We start from the raw sequence: 19,059 nt of genomic DNA on the forward strand, positions 1-19,059 counted from the left end.
GCTGCTTTAGGCTATGTGCACACAGTGCGTTTTTCGCGGTGTTTTTGCGCGTTTTTCGGGTGCGGTTTTGGCCTCAAAACTGCATGACTTTGCTTCCCCAGCAAAGTCTGAGTTTTCATTTTTGCAGTCCGCACACAACTGTTTTTTTTAAGCTGCGTTTTTGAGCTTGAAAAGAAAAAATGGACATGTCAATTCTTTCCTGCCATGCAATGCATTGGAAAAACGCAGCAAAACGCAGAGATCAAAAACGCACCAAATCGCGGTAAAAACGCATGCAGGTGCGTTTTTGTGCATTTTTAGCAGCCAAAACGCAGCGTCAAAAAAACGCAGCGTGCGCACATAGCCTTATAGTGCAGTGTTCACACATTGCAGTCGCCTAACCTGCATTAATTAGTACCATCACGGTGTTATTTTATGAATGCCACAAGCTGGCCCTTTAACTCCTTTCTTTTAATTCACCTGACAGTGGAATCCCTTTAACAGTTACTACTGTGGAGAGCAGGTCCAAATCCAGCCCTGATGGATGCCATGGATCATGCTATGCTGTGTGCAGAGCAGAGCGGTCTGCTGGACCCCACAATGTGCAGCGCTGCAGGGGACACTTTTACCTCCGACTCCCCAGTACTGGTAAGTCCTTTCCCACCATCGGGTCCTGCAGCACAGGAGCGAGGACTTTCTGCATACATACATAGTGTGTGTGTATAATATATATACCGGTATTTTTAGTTTGCAGCTCCAAGCCTGTGTTTCTGTGATTATAGACTACATAAAGAGCCTTGTAGTTGGAATCTGCAGTCATGGTGTCCTCCACGCCCTCTAGAGGAGAGGGTAGGTGGAGGGCTCGGTGCAGGGTCAGACTACACTGAGTGTTTGTGGTCCAGAGCTATGGAGATGCTGAGATCTGCTGGGGCTGAGAACAGACATTTGGCAATTTTTTTTTACCTGTAGTCATTTCACTATAACTGATTTCAGTTTCCCTCTTAAAAAACATTGCTGTGACTGCATTTAAGAAGAATATCTTGAATGTTTGTTTATTAAGGGGGGGTAGGTCTGCCATCGCACATGGGTGGTTTTAGTAAGGCTAAGCCAGGAATAGAGATGAGCGGACCCGAACAGTAACGTTTGAAGTTCGTCCCGCAATGAAAGATATTGTTATGCTCACCGTACACGCTGTAACAATGAAATCATCCATGGTGGATATCGAGGCTGGAACAACCTGCCTCACTGCTTTCCTGTTGAATATTTTCATTTATGTTTTGTTTTTTTTTTGTTTTGTTTTTTTTGTTTCTCAGAGCACCCAGGGATCACATCCGCTGAAAGTGTATTTGCGAGTGCGACCTTTTTCTAAGGCAGAACTTAGTAACGATGAATCTCAGGTTGGTTTCACCTTTTTTGCAGGTCTCTGCTTACACTGGCTCTTGTCACCGTAACTGGTTTGATGGATCCATTCCTTATCAGCCCCTAAGGCCACCAAGGGTGGATGGCATCTCAGTTGTGATTGTGACCATTCATCTCTACTGTGTTGTCCAAAAGCACCATTTGTCCATGGGTTGTCGGATACGCAGGAGCTTGGCCTGATCCTTTAACAGAATGTGACATGCCAAATGACTGTTGTAGGCAAAGGTTCGGACTTGGAGTTGTGGCGCCCCTGAGGTTTCAGTCGCCACAGGGTACTGCATCTCACCAGAGGTGCAGTATTCATCTCGGATACGGAGGAGGTCATCGCCGGTAAAACCACCACAATTCACCAAAACACAGATGGTCTCACTGGGACTAGGCTAGGATAGAGACATTGGAGGGTGGCAATCACTAATGTAGTGTACCCTCTGCTCACTAGTTCAGGAACCCAGGGGGAGGAGCTAGACACTGGGGAGCTAGGCGACACGCACACACTTAGAGTCTAGTCCAGGACAGGAAAGGAGTGAGATGCAGGAGAACACTGTTACTAAGGGGAGAGCTGATGGCTCACTCAGGGCCAGCGCCAACCTCAGGCTGCGGAGCCCTAGGCTGGTGGGCACTTCATGTCCCACCAGCAGAAACCACCAAGCAGAGGATTCAAAGTCTTCTAGCCCACACACAGAAACCGGGGCAAAGCAACACATAGCCAGGAGTCGTGACCATAGGGCGGCTCCAACTACGGACTTGTGCTGCCTGCTATACGGGACTGGGAACAGAACTCCCAGGACTCTGGTCCCAGCGAAGCTTCAAGCCGCAGGGAGGAAGGGCTCACTAAAAGAAACACCAGTTCTGACCTCTGAACTACCCGGGATCGGCTGGAGCCCATCACAGCTGAGTCTGGCGGTCCAAAGGCAAGAGCAACTCAGTGAGTAAAGAACTTAAACTGCAACCCCTGTGTCGTCCAATCCTTCCTGCGCCATAGCTGAACAGCAGCAGGGAACTACTTACTACTCCCAACATCCTCCCTGGGGCCAAAGCTCTGCCTGTGGAGAGCTGCAAAACCCAAGCTACGTCACCATCTGCCCCAGAAGAGACCTCCCGCAGCGGCGGCTACTACTTGTCCGCATACTACAGGTGGCGTCACGAATAACTACTGCTGCCAACATCCCCATCCCCATCTTTGACACCGATGGGGTCACTGTACCGGGCCAGGCCACTGTGACCTCCCCAAACCCGCCTAGTGAGGGGTAAACCTCCCCCAAGACCCCGTTGGGCGTGTCAGTATGACTTGTGGTTTACAATTGTGTATGGTTGAAGCTTAAAGAGAACCTGTCGTTTTAATTTTATAAATTAGAGGTGATTCACTAGTTAGCATTACTCAATGTTATATCAATGTGGCCAGTAATGCTAACTAGTAAAGCACCCCTTTTAATAGTATACATGAAAATAAGCAACTGTTCTTGGACTGATCTTTTAATTCATGGCTAAAAATTGTGAGGACAGATTTGATTTAAAGGGAACCGGTCACCAGGTTTTTACCTTTTTTTTTTTTTTTTCTTTTTTTTACAGTTGCGGCTACCACCAGTAAGCCCTGATATACAACATTCTAGAATACTGTATATAAGAGCCCAGGCCACGCTGTAGAATGTAAAAAATACCTTTATAATACTCAACTAGGGGGAGGTCGGGTCTGATGTGTCACTGGTCTCAGTTCGGCGACTCTTCTATCTGGTGCAGTCACCGTCCTCCTTCTCAGCCCTGTGTGGATGATGCATCCTACATCATCCACACAGGCTGCCATTGTGCTCTTTCGCGTGCACACTTTGATCTTCCCTACTGAGGGAAGAACAAAGTACTGTAATGTGCGGGCATGACTAAAGGTCAAAGGTCGCACGTGCATGAGCAATACAATATTTTGATCTGCCCTGAGCAGATCGAAGTGCACATGTGCAGGAGCGCAATGGAGACCTATATGTGGATGATGTAGGATGCATGGCTGGGAAGGACAGCAGCGATGGACGTAAAAGTAGGAGTTGGACCGAGAACAGTGACACCCATCGGCCCAGACCACCCCCTAGATGACCATAATAAAGGTGTTTTTTACATTCTACAGTGTGGCCTAGGCTCTTATATACAGTATTCTAGATTGCTGTATATAAAGGTTTACTGGTGATGGCTGAAGCTTTTAAGGGAAAAACCTGGTTACAAGTTTTCTTTAAATAAAAGACATTGCTGTGATAGCAGATAGTTGGTACTTTTAATATTCTATGGAAAGGGGAGAATGGAGAAGTTAAAGGCAGACACAATCTGTTTTTACTGGAGACCATTTTACCAGTGAATTGAGAATGAATGAGAAGCCCAGAAAGAGAGATGAGCAGATTACCTGCTAAAATAATTACAAAGGTTTCTTCTTTTCACATGTAGTAGTTATTTATGAAAAAAAGAAATAAAACGTTTTATCAGAAAGCGCAGTAGGTGTTAAAACTTCAGGGTTTTTTTTTCCCATGTTGTGCGGTTTGTTTTTTAAGGACTGTGTGACTATAGAGAACTCTGAGGTTGTGTTTCTACGTGCCCCTAAAGACTCCTCTACAATGAAAAACTGTGAGCGAGGCATCGGGCAGTCAGTGCACAAGTTTACATTCACAAGGGTAAGTGATTGCCCTGCTGATTCCTTTGTTGCCGCATATACTGTATATACATTTGCATTATTGTTCTTTATTTTGCAGATCTTCGGTGAGGACACAACTCAGACAGATTTTTTTGAAGGCACCATGAAAGACCTGGTGGTCTCTTTCGCCAATGGTCAGAATGGGCTTGTTTTCACTTATGGTGTCACGAATGCTGGGAAAACCTTTACAATTCAAGGTATTTATTCTAGTGTCTGTTATGTTATTCAAATTCTGCTTGAAGAAAACCAGTTTTAATCGCACTACACCTAAAAACCCTGGAATATAATCGTTGATAGGAGGAACCCACAAAATGTTAGAGGTTTCTGTTACTGGACAATCGCTGCTTCATTCAGTGCCTTAGAGAAAACAAAAACCGTGTATATCACCTACCGCAACGGCACTGTTCCAGTGATGTGGGCGCTGCTGTTCTCAGTGGGTGAACATCTTTAGACATTTTGCATATGCTAGAATGATAAATCTCTTTTATGTACATGTATTGATCAGTCACAAAGGATTATTTCAACACTTAGGAACACCAAAAGATGGAGGTATTCTGCCCAGATCGCTGGACGTGGTGTTTGACCATATTAAAGGGCGGCAGTACGTCAAGATGAACCTTAAGCCTTATCTTGGTAATGATGTTATGATGCTGGACGCTACTCAAGTAAAACAAGAAGAAGCTATGAAAGCGTCTCTCTTTTCAAGTCTAAAGGAGGTCCGTCTAAACCTGGAAATGTAATGCTTAGTGTTGCCTGTCATTGTGATGTCCACAATGTGGAGGTGGAGTTGCCTAATATTTATCTTCCTATATAGGATATTAGAACAACTAACTCTATTTTGGAGAAAATTTCATTATATATGTTAAAATCCCATATGCCAGTATAGAGTATATACATGTAGCTTAGATGTTTCTCTCTCCTTATTACTTACTTTGCAGATAAGAAAATATAATCCGTAGCTGTTCATAATAAATGGAGATGAGTGGACCTGTGGGACTTCAGGTTCAGCCGGACTTAAGTTACAAAAGTCTGTTTGGGTCCCAGACTTGACACCTGATCCCATACAAGTCAATGGGGACCTGAACTTCTGTGCTTTAAAATGGTCATAGTAAGGGCTAGTGTCGCAGGCGGGGAGGGGACGCTGCGCACACCACGCTCGGGTCCGGCGCTGCTGCTGCTTCGCTTGCTGCTCGGTGGCTCGAGCGGTGGGCTGGATCCAGGGACTCGAGCGGCGCTCCTCGCCTGCGAGTGAAAAGGGGAATGGTTTTGGGGATTTGTCTGTGACGCCACCCACGGTTGTGGTGAGGTTGTGACACCACCGCTGCTCTGGACGGGGATCCCGGGAGTAATGACAGGGAGCAGCTTGGATGTTGTTTTTCCCCTCCGTGGGTAAGGGGGTTGGTTGTCCCGGGGCCTGGTGAGGGAGGAATGGCAGGTGGGTTACGGGGCCTGGTGAGGTGCAGGGTCGTGGGGGCAGTGCGGTGCCGCACGGCACGGTGGTACTCACACAGCCAATGATGAATGCAAAGTCTCCGGTAAAACAAACGGCTGGATGGACGGGTCCCACAAACGGCTGCGGTGGTTCTTCTCCCGGTAGGTTGGTGGTGACTGCCTTTCCCTGCACCTGTTATGTTCTCGGTTCTGGTGGCTTCCCACCGGTAACCCGCTCCCCAGCTTGGATGGATGCTGAGGGAGCCCCTTTTGCCCGCAGGCTCTGGCCCTGGGAACTGGAGCCTTGGCGGTGACTGTATTTCCCTTCACGGTTTGAGCGGTTGCCTTCAATCGGGTCTTGACTGCTGGGAAACCCCGGAGGTTCCCTTCGCTAACGGATTTGACCGGCTTTACGGTGACTCCAAGCCTGGTCGGGGTCCGTAGGCCCTGCCGAATGGTGCTGGCTTCTCTTCGCTCCCCGATCCGGTACCGGCGGGCCACCGCCCGTCCCCGGTCCTTACGGTTCACGTCAATCAGCCCCTCCTGCAGACGGTCACCACAGTCTTCCAACCTTGCTGTATGTGCCCGGGCCACGCATTCAGACATGGTCAGTCTGCTCCGCTACCACTTCACTCCTCAACTCCCCAAACTGAACTCTCCCCTCTCTCCCTTTTCCCGCCTCCATGACTGTGAACTCCTCGATGGGTGGGGCCAACCACCTGGCTCCACCCCCTGGTGTGGACATCAGCCCCTCGAGGGAGGCAACAAGGATTTTTGTCTGACCTTGATGTGCCTAGCCGGGGTGTGGGGTGTGTTGTTGCAGTACCTGTGATGTCCTGGCTTGTCCAGGGCGCCACACTAGCAGGCTGCAAAATGGGGGAAATTGACCTGAAAACAATTATGGATAGTGAAATAAAGTGGTTTGTATCCTGTTTTTAAAAACAAGCGCAGGTAAAACAGACAGCTGTTGGCTGCAACCCTCAGCTGTCAGCTTTATCTTGACTGGTTATCAAAAGTCGAGGCGATCACATGAAGTTTTGTTTTTTTTTTTTTTGTTTAATTATTCAATTTTATTTTAAAAAGTTGTGGGGTCCGCCCTATTTTTGATAGTGAGCCAAGGTAAAACAGATAGCTGGGGCTGGTATCAGGCTTGGAAGGCACATGGTTATTTGGCCCTTCCTATCCTAAAAATTGCAGCCTGTAGGTGCCTCAGAAGTGCCACATCCATTAGCTGCTTGCATTCTGGCACTTTGCCCAGGTCTTCCCGATTGCCCTGATTCATTGGCAATCAGGGTAGTGCTTTTGAAGTTATCGGCTGTGTATTGACAGCTGACATCAAGCATAGGGGTTAGTAATGGAGAGGCATTCCCCATTATTAACCCTGCACATATAGCGCTAAACACACAAAGCCCCCACCAAAAATGTATTTAAATAAAGACTTCCCCACACGCCCTTGTTCATAAATTAGTTCAAAGGAAATCTTAAGTTCTGACGTAATCCAATGGTATAAAGACCTATGACACCCATCGATTACTATGGAGCCTCATTCCAGTATCTTTTTAATTTACACATTTTTCCAGTGTTTTGGGGTTTTTTTTTTCTCTTCTCCTTTACTCTACACTTGCAGAGTTGGTAACGATGGTGTTTGATAGATGCCTCTCTATTACTACACCCTGGGCTTGATGCCAGCTGTGAATTCACAGCTGACATCAACCCCAAAAGTATTATTTCGATTGCCATTGTACGAGGGCAATCGGGAAGATCTGAGCAAAGTGGCACAATTAGCACATCTAATGGATGCATCACTTCTGGGGCGGCGGGGAGCTGGTATTTTTAGGCTGGGAGGGGGCAAATAATTATGGGCCTTGACAGCCTGATAATACAAGTCCCAGCTGTGTTTGTTTTACCTTGGCTCTCTATCAAAAATAGGGCACAGCCCATGCAAAAAATAAACTGCATGGGATCTCCTCTATTTTTGATAACCAGTCAAGGTAAAGCTGAGGGTTGCAGCCCCCAGCTATCTGCTTTATATTGGCTGTTTATCAAAAATAGGTGGGTCCCCACTTTTTTTTTTTTAAATTTGTGGTATTCTTTTTGATAACCAGCCAAGGTAAAGGCAGCTGATGGCTCCAGCCCACAGCTGTCTGCTTTACCTGCTCTGGTTAGCAAAAATATACTGGAGACCATGTAATTTTTTTATTTTAATTTGTTTACAGCAGTACACGGGCATCTTCCGCATGCAATAAAGCTTGATTGGCTGTGCTGCAGCCTTTCAACAAACTTTATTACCATAGAAACAGTATCCGAACTCTGACAGACTTTCTTTTAAAGTCAGAGTTTGAGCCTCTGGCACTCTGTGTCTGGTACGAACCCTAAATTTTACCGTTCTGGTTCTCTCATCCCTAATAAAGCTTAGTGTTTTTTATTCCAGGATAGTATGAAAACTGTTCTGAGTTCTGGCAACCTGAAAAGTCTGTGTGAAGACGCCTTGCCCGGAGATCAAGGTGAATCAGAATATTGGTTAAACTCTTGCATATTGAACCACTTCAATTTTGTGAATGATCCTTAATACTGCTGGATATATTCGATTCTAAACATTTAATCCTCTGACAAATTTCTAGACGGTAATGAACAAAATCAGTTCTCCGCTTGGGTGTCCTTCTTTGAAATCTACAATGAGTATGTGTACGACCTACTGGACCAGTTTCCCACATCAAAGAACCAAAAAAGGGCTGCCTTAAAGATCTGTGATGATCAGTTGGGCACATCTTATGTGAAAGGTAAATTCGTACTTGTGCGGTCTTTAAGGTGGCTTGTTTCATATGAAATATTTGTGCATATTGATGAGCGAATTGATTTTTCTATAAACTTACAAAGAGGCCCATTTTTTATTTTTTTGGGGGGGGGAGGAATTCAATTTGCACAAATTCAGCAAAATTGCAGCCAGTTATCATAATCAAGCAAAATAATGGCTAACTGAGTGGATTAAAATAAAATGTTTGTCCCTCCCTATACCCAGCCTACTGCTGTTCAATCTTTCCATTGCTCTATTTTGGCCTGTCCATTGTTATGGGTCTTCTAGCATCACCACTAAGCTCCATGTAGTCTTGTGACTGCGTATGACGAAATAAGCAGTGCCGAAAACTTAGAATGAGAAGGCTGAAGTGGAGCAATTGGAGGACTGGCTGGAGAGCGGTATCGCTTTGATGGAGAAGGGACAACAATGTAATAGGGAGATATTGGAGGACATTGCTCAACTCTAGTTATGATATAATGTCATAAATGTCTGGATGTGAGGCAATGTGCAGACTTGGGAAGAACATACACATTTTTCTTAATGTCCTTTGATCCCCAGTGCAGTCAACTAAGATTTAATCAGACCCTTGTAGTAATTTATGAATAGTATTCTAGGGTTCATCAGATATCTGCTTAGTATAAGGAGTCTGTACAAAGTACTAAAAACTACAAAGAACTCAATAGTTGTTTCCCATTACAAGAAGTCCTCTGTAAAACCAACTTTTATTGTGGTTTTTAGAAATAAGTGCTTAATTGTTCTGGTTATCTGTACACGGATGTAGACTTTATTTAGATGATACTCTGTTTATAGATGGAATTTTTTTTTATAAGATTTAAAGTGGTTTAATATCACGAGCACAGAGGAAGCATGTAAAATACTGCAAATCGGCAACAAGAATCGAAGTTTAGCATCAACGAAGATGAATCAACAGTCCAGTAGAAGGTAAAATGTAGTTGGACTCGTGGATTGTTTTGCTGAGCTCTTGCCTCAAATTTACTTCTGTAAATTAAAATTTCAGCTGCTGCAGACCTCTTCACATTTTAGGCTCTGTGTCAACACAATACACAAGACAGTATCTTCCCATTTCTTTCAAATAGGAAGTTCTATAGCACAATACTTCAAATTTTTTTTTATATTCCCAAAAGTGAATTTGAAAGAAATGCCCAAGATGGGAATATGGAATACCCAGCTGATAACCCCCATTCAATTACTCATATTATGCTTCACTTTGCAATCAACGTTTCTGCATGTGTACCACAAAATCCACCATATCCCCAATCTACTTCCCTCTTCTCGCACACAAGTCCGCCAGTATTGAAAACTTTAAATACTCTGATCGATCATAGTTTAAAAAGCTGTGGTTAAAATAAGCTCAATAGGGTCTTACCCAATAAAAAGGAAATGGGTGAAAAAGCTGACTCCTCAACTTGTGATTGTGTGACACACAACCAGTATAAAAGCGATATCAGCTGCCGCAAGGTCCATGAGTCCTAAGGCTGAACAAAATGAACAGGAACCTGCCAAAAATGTGGCTCAATCTGTGCTGCTGTGAATAGCATTGTCTAATCTGTGGTATAAAGGAGAAGGCACTTTTGACACAATTCGAAGGGACTCCCAACTACTTCCTCGATAGGCACCAAGTACTTGTACTCAATCTCTGAATGCACAAGAATGCGGAGGACAGATTTACGACCTGTACAGATAAGGGCATCTGTGAACAGAAAGCTAGAGTACATTCAAAATCTTTGTTCCCTTATAGAAATTATGAATTAAAGTCTTATGAACGGCTTCAATATAAGTTTTTATATTTTCAGCATTGGGATCCGGAGGGGCTGAACATGCATAGTTTTATATAACTGTGGATCAGTACATCAGCCCCAAATTAATATCAGGCTGATGGATGACCATACACGTATCATATTTCCTATCTATTGAAACATTATTTACTACAGTGTATATACTACCGATTCAAACGCATGGAATGAATATATATATAATATATTTTCAGTGCTTGCGTTGGAATATATTATACTATACCCTCACTGTGTGCTCCCCAATAATCAACCTAATAGTAGAAACAGTCGCGGCCTCATCCATTAATCGTCAGTGGATTGAGATTGTCCTTACAATTGGGGTGTCAGAATGCTCTTAGTGACAGATTGGTGGTAGCAGGGGGGATATCTGTGTGCTCTCCACTACCACCCTCTTCCCCTGGCTGTGTCTGTGACTATATATATTATGTATTTTTATATATAGATATAATGTCTTTATTTTGTTTTAGCCACAGTATTTTTACCATTCGAATTATCAAATTAAGCCACGGTGAGGATCCCAGTGTCATCGGAGTGTCAGAGTAAGTGCAAACACTGCATGCTTTTGGTGATTTGTAAAGGTAACTCTTTTTAAAACAGGAGATATATTTATCTACCAGAACAGTTAGGGCGGCTTCACATGTCTGAGTGTCATGGTTCATGTACAGTCCTAGTTTTCCATTAGGGCTGCAAGTTTCCTGAACAGAATACAATGGCTTCTTAGATATGTCTCTAAAGCTGTTGCGTTCGCGTCAGAAGACTGGTGGGTGGTCTGTATCAAGCCCATGAGTGAGCTATGCAAATCGGACATGTGAGGCTGAGCTTAAGGCTGGACACAGACTTGCGAGTGACTCACACGTAATACGTGTTAGTCTCACATCGCATTACCCGCCATGGACTGCTGCTCTCAGGACAGGAGCATCTCAGTTGCATAGAAATACATGCAGCTGATCCACTCCTGTCCGGAGAGTGTGCGGCCATGGCGGGTGTTGCGATGCAAGACTCGCGCGTATTGCGCATGAGTCACTCGCAAGTGTGTCTCCAGCCTAAGACTCGGGTGTCTAAAGATTTTTCTAGAATTTATAAAGGGCCATGTTTTTAAATCAGTGCTATAGACCACTGTCTGCAAAAAAAGACGTGAGTTATAAGAGTACATGTTGGATCCAAGAAAATCACAGATAAAACGTGTTCTTGCAAAGCATACATCTGAATGAGGCCTTCATCTTATTTTGGATTTTTCCAGAGGTGTAGATTAGTTATCACTGGTCGGCACATCTGACACTTCTTGACACCTCTTCTCTGCCCCTGTGCAGGATGTCTTTATGTGACTTGGCCGGATCTGAACGTTGTAATAAAACTCAAACGGTCGGTAACAGATTGAAAGAAGCTGGGAATATAAATAACTCTCTCCTCATCCTTGGAAAATGTATTGCAGGCCTGAAGCAGAGCCAGAACCCAAAGTAAGTGATCACACCTGGCTATGTGGTACTGCAAGGGGCATGTAATGGTTGTGTTGGTGTTATTCACTTATTATACATGTGTGCTCCTAGTCTGCATTTTCTTTACCTCCAGGAAACCGAGCTATGTCCCATTCAGGGAAAGCAAACTCACCAGATTGTTTCAGCCTTTTTTTTGTGGGAAAGGAAGAGCCTGTATGATTGTGAATATCAATCAGTGCGCTTCCACCTATGACGAGACGCTGCATGTTATGAAGTTTTCTGCTGTTGCTAAAAAAGTAAGTAGAACGGATATCTAATTTAAATCAAAACCTTAGTCTACCCAGGTAAATGAATCTGATCGATGAGCGCTAAGGCTAAGTTCACACAGGGCATCTTCTGCTGCGTTTTTGGTGAATTTTTTAAATCACAATGATGTACCAAAATGCATGCATTTCCTTCCTCCAGCAAAGTCTGAGATTTCTATTTTGCTGTCCACACTGGGCATCTTTTGTTGGCTGCATCTTGGCTGCGTTTTTGAAGATGCGGCATGTCAATTCTCTTTCAGTTTTTTTTCAAGTCAATAGATCTGACTTAAAAAAAACACATTGGGCAAAAGGCGGTAAACTCTTGAAAAATGCATTGCGGTTTTTGGGACAAAAACGCTGCATCTTTGTAGTTTAAAAAAAAAAAAAAAAAAGGCAGCGTGTGAACATACCCTTACACTATATGGTGAAATATTGGGTGCACTATATTATATGGGGGCTGCATAACACTAGATGGATCATTATGGGGTGCATTATATTATATGGAGGAATATTGGGTGCATTAAACTACATGGAGGCATATGGGGGCTGCATACTACAGGGTGGGCCATAAGTATGGAAACACCCTGATAAAACTGAAGTGGTTGATATCACCTTACGGTTTGTGGCATTTTAGTACATGGGAGGGGCAAAACATTTGAGGCCGGGTGACGTTCATGGCGGCCATCTGCAAAGCTGCCATTTTGAATTCAACTTTTTTTCAATGGGAAGAGGTCATTTGACACATCAAACACATAGAGAATTGCAGAAGAAAAACAATGGTGTGCTCATTTTTAACGTAGCTTTATTCATTATCGAGTTATGGACACGTTTGTGACATGGATCAACAGTAACCCACTAAAGGATGTGCTCACAGTGCTGCCCATTGCGTTGAATTGTCAACGCGATTCTCTTCTCACTCTTGACACACAGAGAGCAATACCGCAGATCCAAGATCCAGGAAGTGAGGCACCTGAAACAGATACAGGAGGCCTGTGGTAGCATTTCTTCTGTGGTATTGCTCTCGGTGTGTCAAGAGTGGGAGAAGAGAATTGCGTTGACAAATCAACACAATGGGCAGCACTTTGAGCACATCTTTTAGTGGGTTACTGTCATTGATCCATGTCAAACATGTCAATGCGATAATGAATAAAGCTTCATCAAAAATGAGCTCACCATTGTTTTTCTTGTTCAATCCTGTGTTTGTGTGCACATGACCCCCTTCCCATTGAAAAAAGTAAGGTTGAATTCAAAATGGCGGCTTTGCAGATGGCCACCATGTGCGTCACTTGGCCTCAAATGTTTTTCTCCTCCCATGTACGAATATGCCACAAACTGTAAGGGGATATCGGCAACCACTTCCATTTTATCAGGGTGTAGCCATTGTTATGGCTCACCCTGTCCTATATCCCCAAGATTTGTATGTCCCCTCCACCCCAGTGGCACCCCTGAGGCTTCAGTCGCAACAGAGTATTGCACTTTATTTTAGGCGCGATATTCACCTCGGGTAAGGAGGGGGTTTATCACTGGTGTTCCACATTCACACTTTTTCCATAAAGCTCAGGAGCCTTCTCCCAGGGGGATAATGGCTCGGGGTAGGCAGGGGGTGGCAATCACAAGTCATGGGACTTCCCTGGTCACTGAAGCCAGCCACCTAGGGGACGGGCTCCACTTGGGTTAGAAGTAGGAGCACATTGATACAATCACTAGTCAGTCTACCTGAAACACCAGTTCTGGGACACATCCCTTCCTTCTCTCTTCTCGGGGCCTAAGGCTGGGAGCATAATGCTCAGCCCAGGTGCCTCACAGCTAAGAAGGGCAACTCTGAAAAAGGACTTTCTTCTTTCAAACACCGGTGACTTCTCCTAACTTATCCGGGGTAGATGGAGCCCATCACAGCAGATGACCAGTATTAACCAGGCGAGTGGCACAGCACAAAGAGTGAGTAAAGACCCCAGGAACCGCAGCAATAGACTGTCTCTTGATTACCGGAACCGCTCCTTGGTACTAAAATGCCATCACTATTTCTCTCATCATCCTCCCCGGGGCCTGCTCCACCTGTGGGGAGCGATACCATCTCTGGCTGTTACTACCATCCGCCCCGGAGGACAGCGACCGCAGCGGCGGCTAAATCCCTGACCACATACCACAGGTGGCGTCACAACATTCATCCTACTACTATCCCCATAATCTTCCCTCCTTACTGCTGTACACTGTGCACGCCACCGCGACATTCCAAGCCATCACACCAGCCCAGTGACTAGTAACTCACGTATGAGACACCCTGTGCCTGTCATCCCCCTGCCCCCTGGGTGCTACTTTTACCCACAGAGCTATATGTCCCCTCACCTCAGAGCTGTATGTCAACCAACCCAATGCTGTATGCGCCCAGCCTCTCCTGTGATGTATGTGTCACCCAGAGTTATGGGGTACTCTGTCCCGGGCGGTGTATTGCTGGGGAGATATCACTTGGTGGCCGTTGACCGGTTCCATGCCATTTACATGGGAGTTTGAATAAATGTTTAGACGTGATGCCACTGGAGGTTTGCGTCTATGTGGATGGAGCGCCGCTGCACAGTTCTTGCTACTGGGGCTGGTGTTAGTGGCAGCTTGGTTGTTAAGCCCTCCGCAAGCAGGGCAGGCCCCAGAGGATAGATGAGGTAGATGGGTGTTGAAAGAAGGTAGGCCACACAAGGGGTCGCAGTGTAACTGGTTCCTTTACGCACAGTAAGCTGGAAACTGGTCACCTGAGGCCGGCTGGTCTCAACCGCAGGTCCCCTTAGTCTCAGTGCTGGTTTAACAGTAGTCTGTATGACTGTCGCGTGAACCCTGTGGGGTTAGCCTCTGGTCCTGGTTCCCGGTTCTCCCATTGCTACGGTGTTCTGAACTTAAAGGTCAGTGAGGTCCTTGATGGTCCCCTCACTGTGCAGATTTTATCAGGTCTGCCTGGAGCTTTTGCCTGACCTAGGATTCTGTACCCCGTTGGTGCGTGATTCCGGGAGTACTCCACCGTACTCCACCAGCAACCAACTACCTGGGCCCTCAAGTCACTGTTACACTCTCAGCAGTCCTTCCTCTTGCTCTGTCACAGACTCCTTGATTTTTCGTCCACTATCTGCCCCTCCCACCTGGTCGTCTAGTGGACTTGATTGGCTCCACCTCTAGGCGGCCATCCATTGGTCCAGCCCTAGCCTGGTACCAGTCTATGGGGGAATTGGGGGAAAAACATTGATTATCTGGAGTGTTTGGTTGTTACCGGCACTGGTCTTCTGGGTCCCTAGGGGGTAGGGCCTGTATCCTGGTGGGGATGCAGTACCTTGTAGCTCTGACGGCTTCAGGGGCGCTACATATATACAGCAGTGTCGGTGTGCTCTGTGTGCAGACATGTCTGAGTGACTGCCACAAATCGGCGTGGCAAAGCCTCATGCCTGGGAGGAGCTGGATGGGAGAAAAGTGGGGGAGGTGAATGAGGCTGCTGCCAGCTTCCTCATAATAAAAATATCTATCTGCATGTATGATGTATGTATCTAGGTATGTCAGTATATGACGTATGTATGTATGACCTGGAGCTGGCCCTGCCTCCAGAATTTAGAAGCCAAATCCAGGAGTGGGTGAATAGTGCAGAAGTGGTGACCTGTTTCTATTATACTTTTCCTCTGATTGTTCCACTCCTGGTTTTGACTACAAATACTGAGGTTTACATATCCAGTTATCATCTATTTGTTATGCAGAAAACCCTTTTAAATTATGTATATAAATGTTTCTTCAGCCAAATATGGATTAACATGCCTATCTCTTAACACTTTGTGTTTTCAGCTGCAAACTGGTCATCTGGGACTTTAATCCTCAGGAAAAGTCCTCAATGTCTGATCAGTGAACACCCAGCACCCCCGCAACTACTAAGTTGCGGAGCTGTACAGCTCTGTCAACGGAATAGTGACCATGGCATGGTACTGCACAGCTGCTGTTGATTTAAATGGTGGGTGGATATGTAGTACCCAGCCGTGACCACTATATAGGTGGCTGAGCTGTGCTGCTCTGCAGCTGTGTAGTTTTAGCTAGTGGTGGCGGTCCTGTGAACAACTGATTGGTGAGGATGTGACATCGATCATTCCTGCCTATCTATTGGATAGGTCATCATTGTTAAAGTCCGGACATCCCCTTTTTATGTCACGCATCACTCTTACAGGTTCTCATATATGTTGAGTGAACTCAGGATCTGAGCCTTCAGCATGCTCTATAGTTACATAGACAACTTTATCCTGTAAAGCAGTGACCAGAGACCAGGGCCGGCTCCAGGTTTTTGTGGGCCCTGGTCGAAAGTGTCTCAGTGGGCCCCATCCACATAGACATGCACAGATACATACACATACAGGCATACGTACACATGCACATTTAAAGAGAAAAACACATATAAATAGACATAAATCTAGACAGTCATATACACTGACGTACATATACACATCATACATGCACTCAGACACATTAGAGATATTTCTAATATTGGGAAGCCGACAGCAGCCTCCCCCACTGGTCTCAATCCAGCTCCTCCTTGGCATGTCTGTGCCACGCTGATTGGTGGCAGTCACTAACAGACATGGCCGCACAGAGATCACACTGACTCTGCTGTACATACATCACAGGAAGGGCTGGGGACATGCACATTACTGTGGGGCATACCGCTCCAGAGGGAGCCATACAGCTCTAGAGGGGGGCAGTGTCTCTCTGAGGTGGGGGGGGGGACACGTGCAGCTCTGTGGGTATACAGTTCTGGGGTGGGGGGACATACAGCTCTGAGGTGGGGGTATACATAATAGAGGTAGAGGGGACATACAACTCTGGGGGTATAGTAGTATGCAGCTATATATATATATTCCTCTATATAGTGTTATGAAGTCGCCATAGTCCTCCATATAGTATTATATAGCTCCCATGTAGTATAATGCAGCCCCCATATGGCCCTCTGCAGACCCAGATAGAATTGGGCATCCTCATGTAGTATACAGCCACCATATAGCACAGTGCAGATCCAGATAGCATTAGGCATCTTCATGTAGTATACATCCCCATATAGCACAGTGCAGACCCAGATAGCATTAGGCACCCTCATGTAGTATACAGCCCGTATATCGCACAGTGCAGACCCAGATAGCATTAGGCATCTTCATGTAGTATACAGCCCCTATATTGTTTAATGCACCCCATTGTTGTCTGGCCACACTGAATACATACAGTCAGGGCCAGAAATATTTGGACAGTGACACAAGTTTTGTTATTTTAGCGGTTTACAAAAACATGTTCAGAAATACAATTATATATATAATATGGGCTGAAAGTGCACACTCCCAGCTGCAATATGAGAGTTTTCACATCCAAATCGGAGAAAGGGTTTAGGAATCATAGCTCTATAATGCATAGCCTCCTCTTTTTCAAGGGACCAAAAGTAATTGGACAAGGGACTCTAAGGGCTGCAATTAACTCTGAAGGCGTCTCCCTCATTAACCTGTAATCAATGAAGTAGTTAAAAGGTCTGGGGTTGATTACAGGTGTGTGGTTTTGCATTTGGAAGCTGTTGCTGTGACCAGACAACATGCGGTCTAAGGAACTCTCAATTGAGGTGAAGCAGAACATCCTGAGGCTGAAAAAAAAGAAAAAATCCATCAGAGATAGCAGACATGCTTGGAGTAGCAAAATCCACAGTCGGGTACATTCTGAGAAAAAAGGAATTGACTGGTGAACTTGGGAACTCAAAAAGGCCTGGGCGTCCACGGATGACAACAGTGGTGGATGATCGCCGCATACTTTCTTTGGTGAAGAAGAACCCGTTCACAACATCAACTGAAGTCCAGAACACTCTCAGTGAAGTAGGTGTATCTGTCTCTAAGTCAACAGTAAAGAGAAGACTCCATGAAAGTAAATACAAAGGGTTCACATCTAGATGCAAACCATTCATCAATTCCAAAAATAGACAGGCCAGAGTTAAATTTGCTGAAAAACACCTCATGAAACCAGCTCAGTTCTGGAAAAGTATTCTATGGACAGATGAGACAAAGATCAACCTGTACCAGATTGATGGGAAGAAAAAAGTTTGGAGAAGAAAGGGAACGGCACATGATCCAAGGCACACCACATCCTCTGTAAAACATGGTGGAGGCAACGTGATGGCATGGGCATGCATGGCTTTCAATGGCACTGGGTCACTTGTGTTTATTGATGACATAACAGCAGACAAGAGTAGCCGGATGAATTCTGAAGTGTACCGGGATATACTTTCAGCCCAGATTCAGCCAAATGCCACAAAGTTGATCGGACGGCGCTTCATAGTACAGATGGACAATGACCCCAAGCATACAGCCAAAGCTACCCAGGAGTTCATGAGTGCAAAAAAGTGGAACATTCTGCAATGGCCAAGTCAATCACCAGATCTTAACCCATTTGAGCATGCATTTCACTTGCTCAAATCCAGACTTAAGACGGAAAGACCCACAAACAAGCAAGACCTGAAGGCTGCGGCTGTAAAGGCCTGGCAAAGCATTAAGAAGGAGGAAACCCAGCGTTTTGGTGATGTCCATGGGTTCCAGACTTAAGGCAGTGATTGCCTCCAATGGATTCGCAACAAAATATTGAAAATAAAAATATTTTGTTTGGGTTTGGTTTATTTGTCCAATTACTTTTGACCTCCTAAAATGTGGAGTGTTTGTAAAGAAATGTGTACAATTCCTACAATTTCTATCAGATATTTTTGTTCAAACCTTCAAATTAAACGTTACAATCTGCACTTGAATTCTGTTGTAGAGGTTTCATTTCAAATCCAATGTGGTGGCATGCTGAGCCCAACTCGCGAAAATTGTGTCACTGTCCAAATATTTCTGGACCTAACTGTACTTCTCGTTCCCCCACTGCTGTTGCTCTGACCTCAATACAGGCGCGCAGTGTTGACGTCACCGCGCTCCGCTACTGATTTGTCAGAGCGCAGACAGAGGGAGAATGATGAAAGGGAGCACGCTGCCCCATCTCTTCATTCATTGCTTTCACTTGTATCGGCAACTGCGATGCCGATACAATTGAAAGGGTGATGCTTGGCGGGGAAAAAGGCCGGTGACAGAGCTGGCATCGGGCCCCCCTGAGTAGCGGTGGCGTGGCCTGCCACTGCAAGTGGGACCCTTGGCAGCCCAGGGCCCCGGCATTTGACTGGGTTTGCCGGTTTCTGACA

At 45.4% G+C, this 19,059-nt stretch overlaps 1 pseudogene; it reads left to right on the plus strand.

Annotated features, from left to right (window-relative positions):
* Positions 1-519: 519 nt before the first annotated feature.
* Positions 520-19,059, plus strand: part of LOC142244139 (kinesin-like protein KIF20A) — a 31,456-nt pseudogene continuing 12,916 nt past the window's right edge.

The sequence above is a fragment of the Anomaloglossus baeobatrachus genome, chromosome 6, assembly GCF_048569485.1.
Source record: "Anomaloglossus baeobatrachus isolate aAnoBae1 chromosome 6, aAnoBae1.hap1, whole genome shotgun sequence".
NCBI lineage: Eukaryota > Metazoa > Chordata > Amphibia > Anura > Aromobatidae > Anomaloglossus > Anomaloglossus baeobatrachus.